Source organism: Aedes aegypti, chromosome 2, assembly GCF_002204515.2.
Source record: "Aedes aegypti strain LVP_AGWG chromosome 2, AaegL5.0 Primary Assembly, whole genome shotgun sequence".
NCBI lineage: Eukaryota > Metazoa > Arthropoda > Insecta > Diptera > Culicidae > Aedes > Aedes aegypti.
The window spans coordinates 366,852,510-366,867,950 of record NC_035108.1 but is presented as its reverse complement, the minus strand read 5'-3'; the positions used below and the strand labels follow the sequence as shown (position 1 = coordinate 366,867,950).

The window sequence follows — 15,441 nt, the reverse complement described above, 5'->3', positions numbered from 1 at the left end:
AATCGTCATTATCGGGAAAGTCTCCGTTGGGTATTGTGCTGGAGGAAATGGTTTGTGGTGATCAGCGGATTCGGTCGACAACAGTTAGTGGCGTTTGTTTCATTGCAGATGTCTTGATACATCTTCAGATAATTGGCATTGACTTGGGTCTTTGTTGGATTTGATGCAAGTTCTATGCAGTGCAGTAGTGGTAAGAAGTTATCCATTTTTCACAATTTTTCCTAGATATGACCTCTTTTCTATTTTATACGTCATTTCTCGCGTAACAATTCTAAACGGCCAATGATCAAATTGTAAACAAATCGGGTTTTGATACCATTCGATAGCATCTCCCAACATCCACAAACTATGCAAACATTGTCAACATAATCATAAAACTTACCGTTATAAACTCGATTTTCAAAACGGCCAATAACCGCTTATTTCCAAATTATTCATTGGCCCACTGTTTGAAACGGCCAATGATCGGTTCTCACTCTATCAAGAGGGCCTACAATCGGAAAATTTCGCAAACTGTCATTGGCCTTAGCATGGTGAGAGGCCAAAGACTCTTGCTCTGTCATTAAAAACCGAAAAGGCCTAGCCTTGGGCCAAGCACGCTTATAAAATTCAATTTTGGCTAATAAAAAGGCCCATGCCTTGTTGAAAATCGAAAATTTGCCAAGCATTTAAACTCATCATTTTTTCCACATTTTTGTCAGTTTTCAGAAAAAAAAAATCGATTATTAGCGTGTAGTAATAGTAAATTATCACTCAACTAGCAAGAGATCACAATGATTGATTTGAATACTGAGAAATAGGAATTGAAAATGTGGTGAACAATATTGAAATCGAATTTTCTCAGAGTCAACGATCTGAGGATTGGCCCTTTTGAATTGTTACGCGAGATATTATACAAAATGGTAATCTTTTTCAAAACTGGGTGTATTAATAGGGCAGTTCAAAATTAAAAAAAAAATGAAAATCCAATCTCCCATATGTTCCACATGACCCTTATCATAAAAATAGTGCTCTGTGAAATTTTCAGTTTTCTAGGTAGTGTTTTAAAGGCGATTAGATTAGATTAGATTTTCAAACATTTTAAAATTTTGAACCGCCCTAGTGTACTAACTTTTAAGGTTCTAATTAATTTAACAATGTTCGTTTCCGAAACTAACTTTGAAAGAAGTTTATGGTGTTCTCACTTAGTCACCTATTTGAGATGAATGTTATTTAAATCCTTATTCACAAATCACTATCAACTATCGCGGTTCTGTCAGGAATCCTCTCACTCACCGACCAATACCGATAAAAATGTTTGCCATTTTAAACCCCGTCGACTTATTTGTGAGGGGGTGCACTGTGGTCACCTAGTTGACATTTTTGTATCAACTGTCACAACACACCACTTGGCTACCGTAGCTAGTCTCCTCAGTAGAATCCAATTATCTTAATTGAGTTATGATCCGTCGTCTACGTCGCGAACTTCTTCACCGAACCAAATCGTTCACATCGCTAAAGTATTTTGAATTGCATCGTTTTTTGGCTACTGACTGACTGCACTGAGCGGCGGTCACAGAATCCGTAGAATATTTCGTCGAACACTCACGAAAAATGGATCACGAGACAGAAATACGCAACATTGCTGAGGAACTCACTAGAAGTATGTGGCGTCGGTGATCCCCTCTTTGCCCCTCCCCATGTGAGGTAGGTAGCATCTCACAAATGTAACCGCATGTCTGTGCAATGCATTATGTAATCGTGCATGGCTCCTCAACGCTATTCGATCACGTCGTGCACTGACGATCGACGTACGCACGGTGCTCTCCAGATCGTTATTATCAGAAAAAAATCTTTCTTTCAATCAGTGCTCATCTGCTGTTTTTTTTTATAGCTAAGCTACACGTCTAAAATTGTAGGCCTGTTTTAAAGTTACGCTTTTTATTGATTTAAGTCCATAAACTCAATAACTCTTCACATACCGTATTCATCAAAATGAAAATTACATTAAACTTGATTCAAAGTTGGTTTGTTTAGTTATTTGTAAACCGTGGGCTAAGTTTTGCGAAAAGGGCCGAAAAAAAGAGTTACGTCTTTTTTTGGAGGCATAACCACCCAAAGCAGTTATTTTTAGTGAAATAATGAACCCTTATACTGCCGTGAATCGCAACCCATCTGCATTTTCGTCAAAATTGAGTTGAGTTCAGATTTAAACATCTCTTTCAATGCTCTTTCAGCTGCACTAATGAGATAATAAGATTTGTTCGGAAAAAGTAGGAAAAAAACAGCAAGTCAAATTGTCCCATAATGAAAAGTAACCGCATATCAGTCCCACTACAGATTTTCGCACCGTGGAACACAAAAATGTAACTAGTTTTGATCATTTTTATATTTTTCTCGGATAGATATCGTAGTTAAAAGCAAGTTGTGAAAGTTTCATTAATATTGAAACATGTTCCAATCCCCTGGAATTTTTGGAATATACGTATGGTAAACGAGTTTGAAAACTTCACAGCCCATTTTCTCAATGCCTACTTTTTACAGATGGGACTGACTTGCGATTCACGGCAGTATAGTACCGCAGTAGTCCATATTTCAAAAAATCATGGCTAAAATAACGCATTTATAATGTTTTACAAGTTTAATTCACGACAAGTGATATGAAACATGCTTTGGCGTAACCAACCTTATTTTGGGCATAGTCACCATTTTTTGGTTTTCATAGAACAAAAATGGCTTAATCAGCCAAGTTGTTAGAGTCCGTGGCTACAAACCAAAGCCATGCTGAAAGGTGTCTGGATTCGATTCTCGGTCGATCCAGGATCTTTCTGTAATGGAAATTTCCTTAACTTCCCTGGGCAGAAAGTATCATCGTACTTGCCACACGATATACGAATGCGAAAATGGCAACTTTGGCAAAGAGAATTTTTAGTTAATAACTATGGAAGTTCTCATTGAACACTAAGCTGAAAAGCAGGCTCTGTTCCAGTGAGAACGTAATAACTCTTTTTCATACATTTTAGAACTCCCAATTTTTCAAAAAAACAAATGTTTTTGCAAACTTATGCAAAAGGATTCTTCTCTAATCACTTTCTTAGACTTAAAAGAGCATTTCTCGCGTAACTTTTCAAAGAGAGCTATGTAACAATGAGAGACTATATCCTCTCTCTCTCAGTGCAATACTGAAGCACAGATAACAGATGTTTGAGTCCGATTGTAAAACTGTGTAAAAGGCAATTTACGGTCATTTTAAATGGCAAGCAACATCGTGGAGGCGCTGTTATAGCTAAGTTTCCAATACGACGTCAGTGGTGAATATGCAATATTTCAAGATACTGATATTCACCACTGTTTGACGCAACACGCTGTGTGGTGGCGCTAGTGTTTTCAACGTGTTTCAGTTTGAATATTCACACAGATTTTCAGAAGATTTTTATTCTAGCATAAAAATTTGTTATCTGTGACTGAAGGCTTTGGGAAATATTTCACCAAATATCGAAACCAGCGTTTCGTATAGAAAACGCAACAGAAGATGTTAATGGTTCAAAAGAAGGTAAACAAAATGATCCTGTCAATTTTTGATAAGCCCATTTGGAAAGTCACGCGAGATTTGAGCAAGCTATCTTCTCGGGTTGCGATTTATACGATATGACGGAGCTATCATTTGAATATTTAACATACCTACAATTATAGTTGTTATTTTAATAGGGTTAACGATAAATGAAAAATAAATTGGCATCCAGGAAGTTAGAATCTGGGTTAAAATAAGCTTGCCAAAGTTTTGGTAAAACTATATAGGGTCAAAATACGACGAAAAACCTTTTTTTCGTAATCGACAATTGTTCTCAACTATCTAGTATTGTAGATGAACTACAACTACAACTTTATAGAAAATCTCTGAGTACCGTCAATCATGCTAAAGGTGAAAATGCATCATAGCCAAACCTCGGATTTCCAAAAGCGCAAATCTAGAGAACCAGATAATCGTTTAGGTTGAAAATGATCTGGTTGTGACCAAGCGATCAAATTTTCAGCACGAACGGCTGCCAGCTTCTCTAGATTTGTGCTCTTGAAAAAATGAAGCTAAGCAATGACAAATCGCAATTACTGACCGTAAGAGATTTTACAATTAATTCAATTTTAATAGGCTCAAGGATAAAAGGCACAACGGAGCCGATTGTCTAATACTATTCTAACTATTTTCACAATTGTTTTTATAGTACCATAGTCTGTACAGCTTGAAATGCTTTAGTATTTTCATTTTATTATTTCTGTACTTCAAAGATTACTTCTGGAATTTTAGCTTAATCTGATCCTTTCGTTCAAGTCTATCTCTGGTAAACAGTTAAAACGAAATCAATGCAATTTCAGTGGAAGGCCTATGTGAACGGAAAATGAAGAGAGGGCAGCAATGTCTTAGAGATGTTTAGGAAAAGTAAGGAGCTGAGACGAGACTCACGGGGACGGTCTTCTTTTTCTGCGATTACTAAGTTTTTTGCTTATTCCACTTAGTGGGTACATCAATCATGAGCAAGCCGTTCAAACTCTCACATGAACATCTCAGCTCCGTTTTCTTCACACCGAAGCATAAACGGCCTTTTAGGTAAAATTTCATGCCAGCAAACGTATTAGACAATATAAATAAGTAATACTGTTTTTAGATCTATCAGCATCTTTGCTCCGCTAACCGAAGTTTTTAATACTGTGCATAGCGCAATTATTAATCGCGACGGCGATCTTGTAGATTGCTACAGTTACTTCAAATCTTTATGATGTCTCCTGCGCGATTATTCCTATCCAAGGCATGATTGCACAGAAGACACCAAAACGATTTGCAATAACTGCGACGATCTACAAGCGTTTTTCCAGATCAACGGCGCGAAAATTTTTCGCGCTGCGCATATTAATAGTTTATTTCGAATACAATACTTGTCATTTTTGCAGACATAAAAACGACGGGCTGCATTTGCCGTTTCGTGACAGCGGAATCTAGGCTGACGATGATATTTTTCCTCTTCGGTAGTCTCTCTCAGGTAAGGAGTATTCGTTACTATTTGGTTTCATGGTATGGAAAATCCACATGGTTCGTGGATTCTGTTCAACTTTTAGTTTTGATTTCTGGAGAATCGTAACTTTTTCAGCTGTGGGATATTTGGTCCGTAAAAAGAGAGAAATGATTTATGCAGGTTACTTCGGCACCTTCTGTGCACAGCCCTTCTTTTCATTAGGAACCTAAAACACTGTCCCATTTTTATTACCAAACGCTTAAGTTTAGGTCAGGGATACGTGTTTACTCAATATTTAAATGTTTTTCGTTGATCTTATTCCAAAACATTTATTTCCTGTTTTTGAGATTTTTTCACACTTCTTGGTTCAAACTCAGAGAAGAACAAACCCAGTGTTGAAAAGTAAAAACCCTGTGACGTTTTTGCCGATAAAGTTAACGTAAAACATGATCAAAAGTGTCAAGGTTCGAATTTGGAACCATTTTTAAATTTAAAGTTTTACTATAAAATAGCCGTTATTTAAATGAGAAAAAAATGGCAAAATAGTAACACGCTATATCGTATTATTTAATGAAAACAAGATTTTATCTAAAGTTTTGGGACTTTATATTAACCGATGCGCATCAGATTTCTGGCAACACAAAGATTTAACAATAGGAGACAAAAATTAACAAGTAATGTTATTTTGAAAAATAATAGTTCCACATTGTTTGACGTGTTTCAATCAAATTGACTTTCAAAACAATATGGCCAGAAAAAACTTTAGCTGCAAAAGGGTCGTTACTCGATGTGGTGTAACATCAGATGCTCTGTTTCAAAACATGCTGGTAAATTTTAAATGAAGATCTAGAATTTTTGCCCACAACTCGCAAATGTTTGAATTTAAAGTGAAATGAATCAAGTTTTTAGTGTCTAATTTTCTTTCAACGAAATAAGATGATTAATTTATACAGAATCTAATAGTTCATATATTTAAACTACTTACGTTTTCTCAACAACAACACGCTTATGTTGTTGAATCTTCTGGCAGTAATTTGGAACGATTCAAACAAAACAATTTTTTTTTCAATTGTCTATATTGATAGTTTCTGACCAAACCATTAGATGCCTTTTTATTTACTTTTATTTTCTTTCAACCGTTTACCCTGTATTTTTCTGATATTCCAAAGTGAAGATACGTTGATAATACAGGAGATTGATAAATTCATTTAAATTCTATTGAAAAATAACAATTTACTCTTACTGGACTATCGGTTCTAACAACGGGAAGGCTTTCTGTATTTCTATTTGATTTTTCAAACTTTTGCAATATGTTATACCGATGATTCAATCTTTATTATAAAAGAAGCAACAGGTTTGCTATTATATTTTTAAAATAAAATTTCTACTAAACGTTTAGTGTAAATTACCATTGCGTTTGTACAGAAAAACTTATGGGTATACAAGAATTCCTGTCGGAAAATATTTTTTCAAAAGTCTGCCAATTTTATCTGAAGTTTGTCCAGAAACCCCGTGTAAATGGTATTTTTGATGACCACAAACGGATCCCTATATTAAAGTTATACAGTCAACTCTCCCTAACTCGATATTGAAAAGACCATCGAGTTAGGAAGGTGTCGTCGAGTTACAGAATACAAAACCAGTGCAACTGTGATCCAAAGGACCATCGAGTTAGCCATGAAAACCAACTTTCACTATGGTTCGCTAACTCGATATCGAAATACAGAATATCGAGTAAGGGAGAGTTAACTGTATAACATATTATATATATAATATTTATAAATTAGATTAGTATGAAATTAGAAAAAAATAATGTTTCATGTTATTTTTAAACAGACCCAACATAGACTTCTGAAAGTTATTTAGCCCACGAACGGGTCCTTGTTTAAAAGTAGTTGAAGATTTTTTTTACTCAAATAGTTTGATTAATTCAATAGTTGTTGAAATAGGCAATGTTAAAAATATAGAAAATTGTATGTAAAAAAATCAACTAAAATAGAACACGTACTGGAACCGATATGGCTCGTCGATCCGCAATATATTCAAAAAATGCTGGGAGCACATGAAAGAGGAGTGTCTAGGCTACCACCTCAAACTGATTGCAAACCAAATATTGCGGAATACTTTATCTCTCTAGGCGAATTAGTAAAATCATAATATAAATTACGTATGAGTAAATTGCAAAGTCATTGGCAAAATTTGAAATTTACGTTCCTTCCATATCGGATATGTAAAATACGATTGTGCTACTTTTCCCCAAATGTCATTACCCCGAATGTCATTTCTCCGAATGCCAGTTCTCCGAATGACCCGTTACCTCGAAAGCCATTTCCCCGAATGACCCGTTTACCCGAAAAGTGATGCAGTTCAAAAAGGTACAATAATTGTCTTTAGTGACGGGATACAGATCTATGAAGAATGATGAGCGACCAAAAAAAGGACTCGACTGAACATATTTTGTCAAAAATGCTGAGGACGGTGAAAATTGAGAGAACCGCCAATCAAGTAAAGAAGGGTATATATTAGATTACCAGCCCATTCATTACATTGAAATGCCAAAAATTATGATAATTATGGTGCTGAACACTTTTCGGGGAAACGGGGTATTCGGAGATTTGGCATTCGGGTAACTGGCTTTCGGGGAAAAGTAACACAACCTTAAAATTCACTAACTTTGCTTTCCAAATATCTATACACAATAATTCATCTTGCCATGTCTTGCCATTTATCAAACCATTTTTTTAGATAGGCTGAAAATAAAGTTTTCCATTTGAACAAAATTTAACTCCGTAAAGTGCAATTTAATTTTGCAATAAATCAAACAAAATGGTCGGTATGCAATTACACTTGTCATCAATAATGATAAATTTATCTCTACAATTTAACATATTGAAAAAAAGTTTTTGGACTTTTGTCGCAAACTTAGATTTCTGGCCCATAGTCGAGAAACTTTAAATTGATTGTATATTGTATATATGTATTGCATATCGTAAATAACACTGCGGAATACTGTTTTGCCTCATGCACCAAAATATCGCTATTTACTAAATTTAGAGTTGCTGAATCCATTGCTGTTTTCAAAGATATCATAGCATGTCTATTCTTTGAAATGGTACACACTTAATTGACTGTTTAACGATAAACTTGCAACGATCGACGCGCCACCATATTTCATATAACGGAGGGTATTAGAACTAACTTGGAGGTGATGCTTTGGAGGTTATTTGACAATTTGGAGGTTAAAATCCCCTCCAAACACTAGCGATTTTGCGGTGGGATGTTGGCGTTTGATGACAAATAGTAGTTTACGGAACAAGTTGCAGAATGATGATTTTGACAGCACGAGTCGTAAATTTATCCTACGAGGCTTGCCGAGTAGGATAATTACGACGAGTGCTGTAAAAATCGAGTTCTGCAACGAGTTACGTACAACATTTTTTGCAATTTCGTAGAAGACAACTTAAGGGTATTAGAAATTATATCGGAATGCATTCACCATCATTGTACAATTTCTAAAAAAATGGTATGTAATGATTCATTACGCAACTCAAAACAGTTGCGTAATGAGAAAGCGTTGCGTAATGAATCATTACAGCACTGGTTTCAGTTGCGTTATGACTATTCTTGCACTGCATACTTCAGTGTAGGAAAGTAGGCTGTTTCATGACAGATTGGCGGGATGAAAACCAGCCTTATAACGATGAGAAATTGTAAAAATTATGTTTTGCGATTCCCCCTTGAAAAACTTTTCCTAAATGAGCTATGACTGAAGGTCCTACTTACCCCGGATTCTCACTTGCCCCGGAGTACCTTACCTCAAACACACTTTGAATCAAGTTTTGATGGAATATTTCTTCTGATAGTAACGGTACATCGTTTCATTATAACTGATTTCCTTTGAACTTGTGGACGTATAAACGGTTTCTACCCCTTTTTAAGTTTTGCTCAGATATACAGCTACACCATATTCAACGGCTATTGAGCACAGATCTTATGGAGATTTTTTTCTGATGATAACGGTCTGGAGAGCACCGCGAAACGTGCATTGCACAGACTGGCCCGGTTCTAAATATAATCGTCAATTACTCTAGTCGGATGCACTCAATCACTCCGCGATGGAAAGTGTTTGACTTTGCCAAGATCACTCGATAACTATTTTGTAGAAGCCATATTTAAAGGTGCATTACTGAGGCTTATGAGTCGTCGTCGTCATCAACATGATTCCGTTGGAAAGAGGCAACGCGAGATTCATGCAGGTGGAAACACAGCTATTCAAACAACTGACCATAAATCACTGGTTTTACGTTCCGACATACGATGGAGAGACACTTCAGGGGAGTGCGCGCGAACGTTTGCTGGAAAATTTCTAGAGCTTGTACTTTATCACCTCTGAGGTAGCCCGAAGTGACTCAATGTCAAACACACTATCAATCACTCAACTCGACCTGGAGCAGAAGTTTTGTTTTATGGTCAAATTTTTCACGAGTTTTCTTCACTGCAATTTCCTTGCACCGTAGCACTATTCCGCTTCCAGTGTCACCAGTTTCTACAGGAGCCCGAAGCACATGTTATCCCGAAACCCTATTTCCGGCAGTCCGTAACTTTGCATCCAACACAAAACCGTCGCGAAAAGCACTTCGCATCAGTCTTTCGCAATACCGACGCTGACGCAATACATCGCATCAACAAAAACAACGACCGCAACAACGGCGCAATATGATTGCACTCTCGGCTACGCACCTTCACGTAAGCAGTACGCAATGCTTGCACAGAGACACACAGCGTGCTTGAGGAACGCGCGCGTATCAAAACCGAAAAATCAACTGAAACAGAAGAATTTCGAGCTGTTTGCTTTAGGTTGGGAATTCTCCGGCCAGAAACCTGTTCGTGTCGTGGTGGATCGCGACAACCAACACTGACGACGGCGCGGACCAATCAACTGTTGAGCCCCGGGTGAGGATATTCGAGCGAACGCTGTCAGCGTGGTGGTACAATGGGAACCGGTTTTGACGGTGTGCGGCGATGGGAGTGGCTTGGCGAAAGCATAAATGCATCAGCAGCAGCAATACACGGTGGATTGACTCCGCCCATCTTTAACGATACGCGATAATGCTTGCTGTGATGATGTGTGTTGGCGTTAATCCGCCGGCAGTGTAGTAGGCCGAGGTGGAAGCTAAAGATAAAAGAGCTGATTATTCAACTAGCGACAGCTACTGAATTTTACCAATACAGTGAAGCGAACGGTGTGCTCGATGGAGTCCATAGTGCACTCTCTGATTGCAGGCTGCAAGTTGATTGAAAAGTGCATTTGCGGGACTTCATAAGAGTGGACTAGGGTGAATGTGATTTTTTTTTTGCTTTTTAATAAATTGCATTTATTTCAAATGGCAAAGTAGACACATGCGTGAAGCATTAATCTTAATGTTTATAGAAAATGTTAACTAATGTTTACTTATAGGACTCCTAAACTATGAATACACATTCCGGTAAGCGTGCACTGAAAATATATTTTAGCATTGTTCTAATATTCCCTTTTTAAAACAAATATTTGCACTTCACACAAGCTGGCGGTTTAGTATCTCTATGATATATTCGTTACACGTTTTACAAATCGTATACAAACGTTTTCGTACGTTTAAGCGTTTATTTTTATTGACGTTACTTGCACTGTATAGAAATACTAGACATTACGAAAATGATCGTTTGATAAACAATATCATTCGTAGTTTTTCTGCAAGAAATGGTTTCAAAGACTCAGATCTTGTATTTTATCCCAGTCTAACGTATCTTGGCCCCTGGGCCCCCACAAAAAATTTGTATTTGTAATTAAACATCCAAGAACAATAAGAAATAAGAAGTGCTGCCACGTTTTTCGACTCTTTGTCTTCTTTCTGATGTTACACCTGCTGCTCAGCTTAATGTTTTTATGGATACTTTTACAGTTACTAACTGAGAGTTTTATTTGCGTATTGACTATTTTTACAATTGTATATCATTTCCGATAGGGCTCCAGGAATATCTTAGCAATTTCTCCAGGGATTCGATAAGTGATTTTTCCAAAGGATTCCAGCACAAAAATATTTACTGAGATTCCTTTAGAGATTTCGCAAGGAATTCCTGCAGCAATGTCTCTAGTAATTCCTTCATAGATCCCTCCAGCAAAATTTTTACTGGGATTCTTCCAGGAGTTTCTCCTAGAAATTCTCCAAGATCTGTTTCAGGAATTCTTTCAGAAAAGCTCCAGAGTTTCTCAAAAGGTTTTTCAAGCGATTTCTTCTGACAATCTTTCAGAGAAAACCATCCAAGGACTCTTGCAGAGATATCTTCAAGGTTTTCTCCAGGAATTTCTCCAGAAGTTACACTAGGACAATTTTTTCAAGGATTATTCAAAATATTGTTCACTACTGATTTTCTTCGAGGTTCTTCCACGGAAACATACAAAGATATCCTCAAATGGTCCTCTCAAGATTCTTCCAGGAAATATTCCGGAGAATTTTTCCGGGAGTCCTCCCGGAACGCTCCTGGGAATCTACTTGGAATTCTCACAAACTCCTCAAGAATTTCTTGGGAATTCTCCCAGTGTTACCATGAGGAAAATTTTCCCCAGGGACTCGTTCTAGGCCTTGAACAAATCCTTCGGGGATTCCTCCAAGAGTTTTTCTTGAAATTCCATCAGAAATTCTCCTATGAATTCCAGCTGTAATTTTATCAGAAAGTATCCTAAGACTTACTTCAAGGATTATTTTAGGAAAATCTCTTATAAAAATCCTCCAGTAAATCCTTTACATCAATTACTTTTGGATAATCTCTTCATGGATTCCTCTAGAGATTTCTCCTGGGATTTCTCCAGAAAAATCTCTACAGGGGTTTTTCCAGGGATTTATCTACTAATTCCACCAGCAAAAACTCTGCAGTGATACTTCCTGGTATAGCTTTTAGGATTCTCCAGGAATTCTTTTAGAAATTCTTCCAGATGTCCTTCAGAGATTACTACAGGAGTTTCTCCGGAGCCTCATCCAAGAATTTCTCTAGTTAAATCTACAGCTATTCCTGCAGAGATTTCATCAACTTTTTTTCAGTAATTTCGTAAAGGATTGTTTCAGAAAAATCTCTTAATCATTTCAAGTAACAATGAAAGCTGAACAGTGAAAGCATTTGCTAAACACTGGTTGGGTAAAGGTTTCAATTGCTGAATACCATGACAGCTGAATATCGGTTTGTTTAAACGCTTATTAAATACTCTTATCCAGCGATACATGAAAAGCTGTACAGCTAGCTGAATAGGAAATTATGTACTTATAACTTTATCCACCTTCACATAGTGTCGCTTAAATATTGCGACATAAGACCACAATCAACCTTTAACTATGCATTATACAGCGACATAAAAGAGCACGAAGAATACTTTAACGTTTGAATGTAATTAAACAAATATCAGTGAAAAATTATAAGTAACGTTAAAAATGGACAAGAATTATCTCAAAAAAAAAATCAAAAAATTGACAAATATACAAATATATCAACTTACAGAACAAAAAACATCGCCGAAAAGTATAATTTGATCTTCATTCCTTTCAAGAGTGATTTATATAAAATTTAATTTAATATTTCAACAGATGCATCAAATTTTTCAGTAGACGTCGACGAAAATCCAATGATGATAAAGGTTTGTTGCGTGTTATAAAGCACCAGTATCACGATGAAAATCTTCCTTCCGATCCAAGAATATTACTTGCTACTCCACACAATACCGGTGACTGTATTACGGATATACCTGGAAGATATTGGCACCAAGGTTTGGAATTGTGTTTGAGGAATCGTTTTAAAGATATCACAGATTGCACTTATTGTTAATATGGACGGGTGCTCTAAAGTTCAATTCTGGCCTATTATTTGTTATATTCACGGCATGCCTCGAATAAAGCCAATGGTTAAAGAAATCTCCGCAGCCTCAGCCTCAGCTTCTGCGAAAGTCCTTATAGACTTTCTTTTCAAACAGCATGAAATTTTGTGCCATTTAGATGAGGGAATCGAAGAACGATCTTTGATCAGAGCTCTGGCATTTTTGTCTGGTCACATGAGGAATTTTCCCTTGACCCACCGCTGAGGAACGGTTGAAATAAGTTTTCCACCGTTTGACGACTGCAAAACTTCCATTATTATCTGGAATACAAAGGGTAAAATGTATTTTAGATTGAAGTTTATGTTGTTTTTAATTACCTGAGGTTTTCTTCATTATAATTGATTTTGTGAGAAAACTAGTACAGCAAACTTATAAACACAACATAAAAACAATTTTGACAGCTATACCCAGCGTTTCACTTTGTGCTGTCTATGGACCTTTGCACAAGTTCACTAATTTGACGTTTGAGCGGTGCCGAATCCACTGGTTTCCATGGTCACATAAATAACACGGCACCGCTAACACGTCAAATAGTGAACTCGTACATTGGTCCATAGCTTATTCAGCCCCAATGGACCGATGCACGAGTTCACTATGGAACAATGCACGAGTTCTCTATCTGACGTTTGAGCGGTGCCGTGTTATTTACGTGACCATGGCAACGAGTGAATTCGGCACCGCTAAAACGTCAAATTGATGAACTCGTGCATTGATCCATGGACCGATGCACGAGTTCACTAATTTGACGTTTGAGCGGTGCCGAATTCACTAGTTTCCATGGTGACATAAATCACACGGCACCGCCAAAACGTCAAATGGTTAATTCGTGCATCGGTACATGCAATTATGGACCAATAGGCCTTTTCATGTGACAGGTCCGTCTATGCATTTGTTTAGATCGGTGGAGGACCGGTGCTAACACGGGCCTGTCATTTTCATAGAAGAACTGTCAAAGAGCTTCCGGATCAGCTGATTTGAAACGTCATGTGAAAAGGCCTATGCACGGGTTCACTCGTTGACGTTTGAGCGGTGCCGTGTTATTTATGTGACCATGGAAACTAGAATACGGCACCGCTCAAACGTCAAATTAGTGAACTCGTGCATTGGTCCATTGTTCAGAATTATTCATCTTTACTCTTCCACAATACAGTTGTTGTGGAAGCGATGTAGGTACGATAGGCAAACAGTTTCAACACTAAATAAATCGCACTCGCTCTTTCCGTGTGTGTAGTTAAATGAGATGCATGGATATGGATTATGAGAGGGGTCCGCGTGGTCTGTAGGGATTTGAATTCTAAACTTGTAACCAACTTAGTTATTGGGTCACCAAGTGGCTCGGTAGCTTAGTTGGTAAAGCGCTCGTCTAGTAACAAGAGTCCTGGTTCCAAATCCCAGCCAAGCACGTGGATTTTTTCATAATTACACCCATAATTTGTCCATCTTTACCACGCGTAATGAGTTAATTAATATAATAACCATGCGGATTGGATTACCGAACAGCTCAATATAAGCGTCAATTTATATTCGAGTGTTACTGCCTCTCTGCAGTAGTCATGTCGTCATTTGAGTGAGAACGACACGTTGATAGCCTTCCCACATCTTTACTCTTTCACAATACAGTTGTTGTGGAAGCGATGTAGGTACGATAGGCAAACAGTTTCAACACTAAATAAATCGCACTCGCCCTCTCCGTGTGTGTAGTAAAATGAGATGGATGGATATGGATTATGAGAGGGGTCCGCGTGGTCTGTAGGGATTTGAATTCTAAACTTGTAACCAACTCAGTTATTGGGTCACGAAGTGGCTCGGTAGCTTAGTTGGTAAAGCGCTCGTCTAGCATACAAGAGTCCTGGGTTCAAATCCCAGCCGAGCACGTGGATTTTTTCATAATTCCACCCATAATTTGTCAATCTTTACCACGCGTAATGAGTTAATTAATTTAATAACCATGCGGATTGGATTACCGAACAGCTCAATATAAGCGTCAATTTATCAATTGATAATTGAACTCAGAATCACTGACTTATAGCCACTTACCTTGACAACTACTCCACATGTGACTGTGTGAACATCATTTAGAACAAGAGAGTAACTTGCTGACATGTCTGAATAAGGGCTAAGTTAAAGGTTGCATTGAGGCTGGAGAAGCGACATCAGTGCTATGCTAAACATTTCAATTAGCTGTTTTAAGTGTGTTGTGATTTTTGTTTTAAAATAGAATCCTCGATAATCTTTAATCTTTTTGATTGTTGTCAACTAATTTTATGATGGTTACAGTGAAAAATCAATTATTTTTACCGCTTCGTTCTCCGTGATCTAGTGTAGTATTTCAACTTGTTGTTACCCAAGCGCATCGATGCCGAATTCAGGTGTTTTTTTTACCGAGAAAAGAAACGCCTAAGTGCGTTTAAAGTATGTCCGCTTCGTGATGGGGAGATTTGTTGTTTAACATGTTTGATGAAACGGTTTTCAAATAAACAGGACGTATCTACATGAACGACCCAAACTTTGGTTGGTGTATTTTTGTTCCCGTACGACATGACAGTTTTTCGA

General features: G+C 37.4%; 1 protein-coding gene across 2 annotated transcripts in view; it reads right to left on the bottom strand.

Annotated features, from left to right (window-relative positions):
• Positions 1–10,530, bottom strand: part of LOC5573506 (protein vestigial) — a 159,194-nt gene extending 148,664 nt beyond the window's left edge. Inside the window, exon 1 of one of the 2 annotated variants that reach the window (XM_001654590.2) lies at positions 9,271–10,530. The gene's annotated coding sequence lies outside the window, so the exon portion shown is untranslated. The remainder of the gene's footprint in view (positions 1–9,270) is intronic. The other variant, XM_021846553.1, reaches the window with a different exon arrangement.
• Between the last annotated feature and the right edge of the window lie 4,911 nt (positions 10,531–15,441).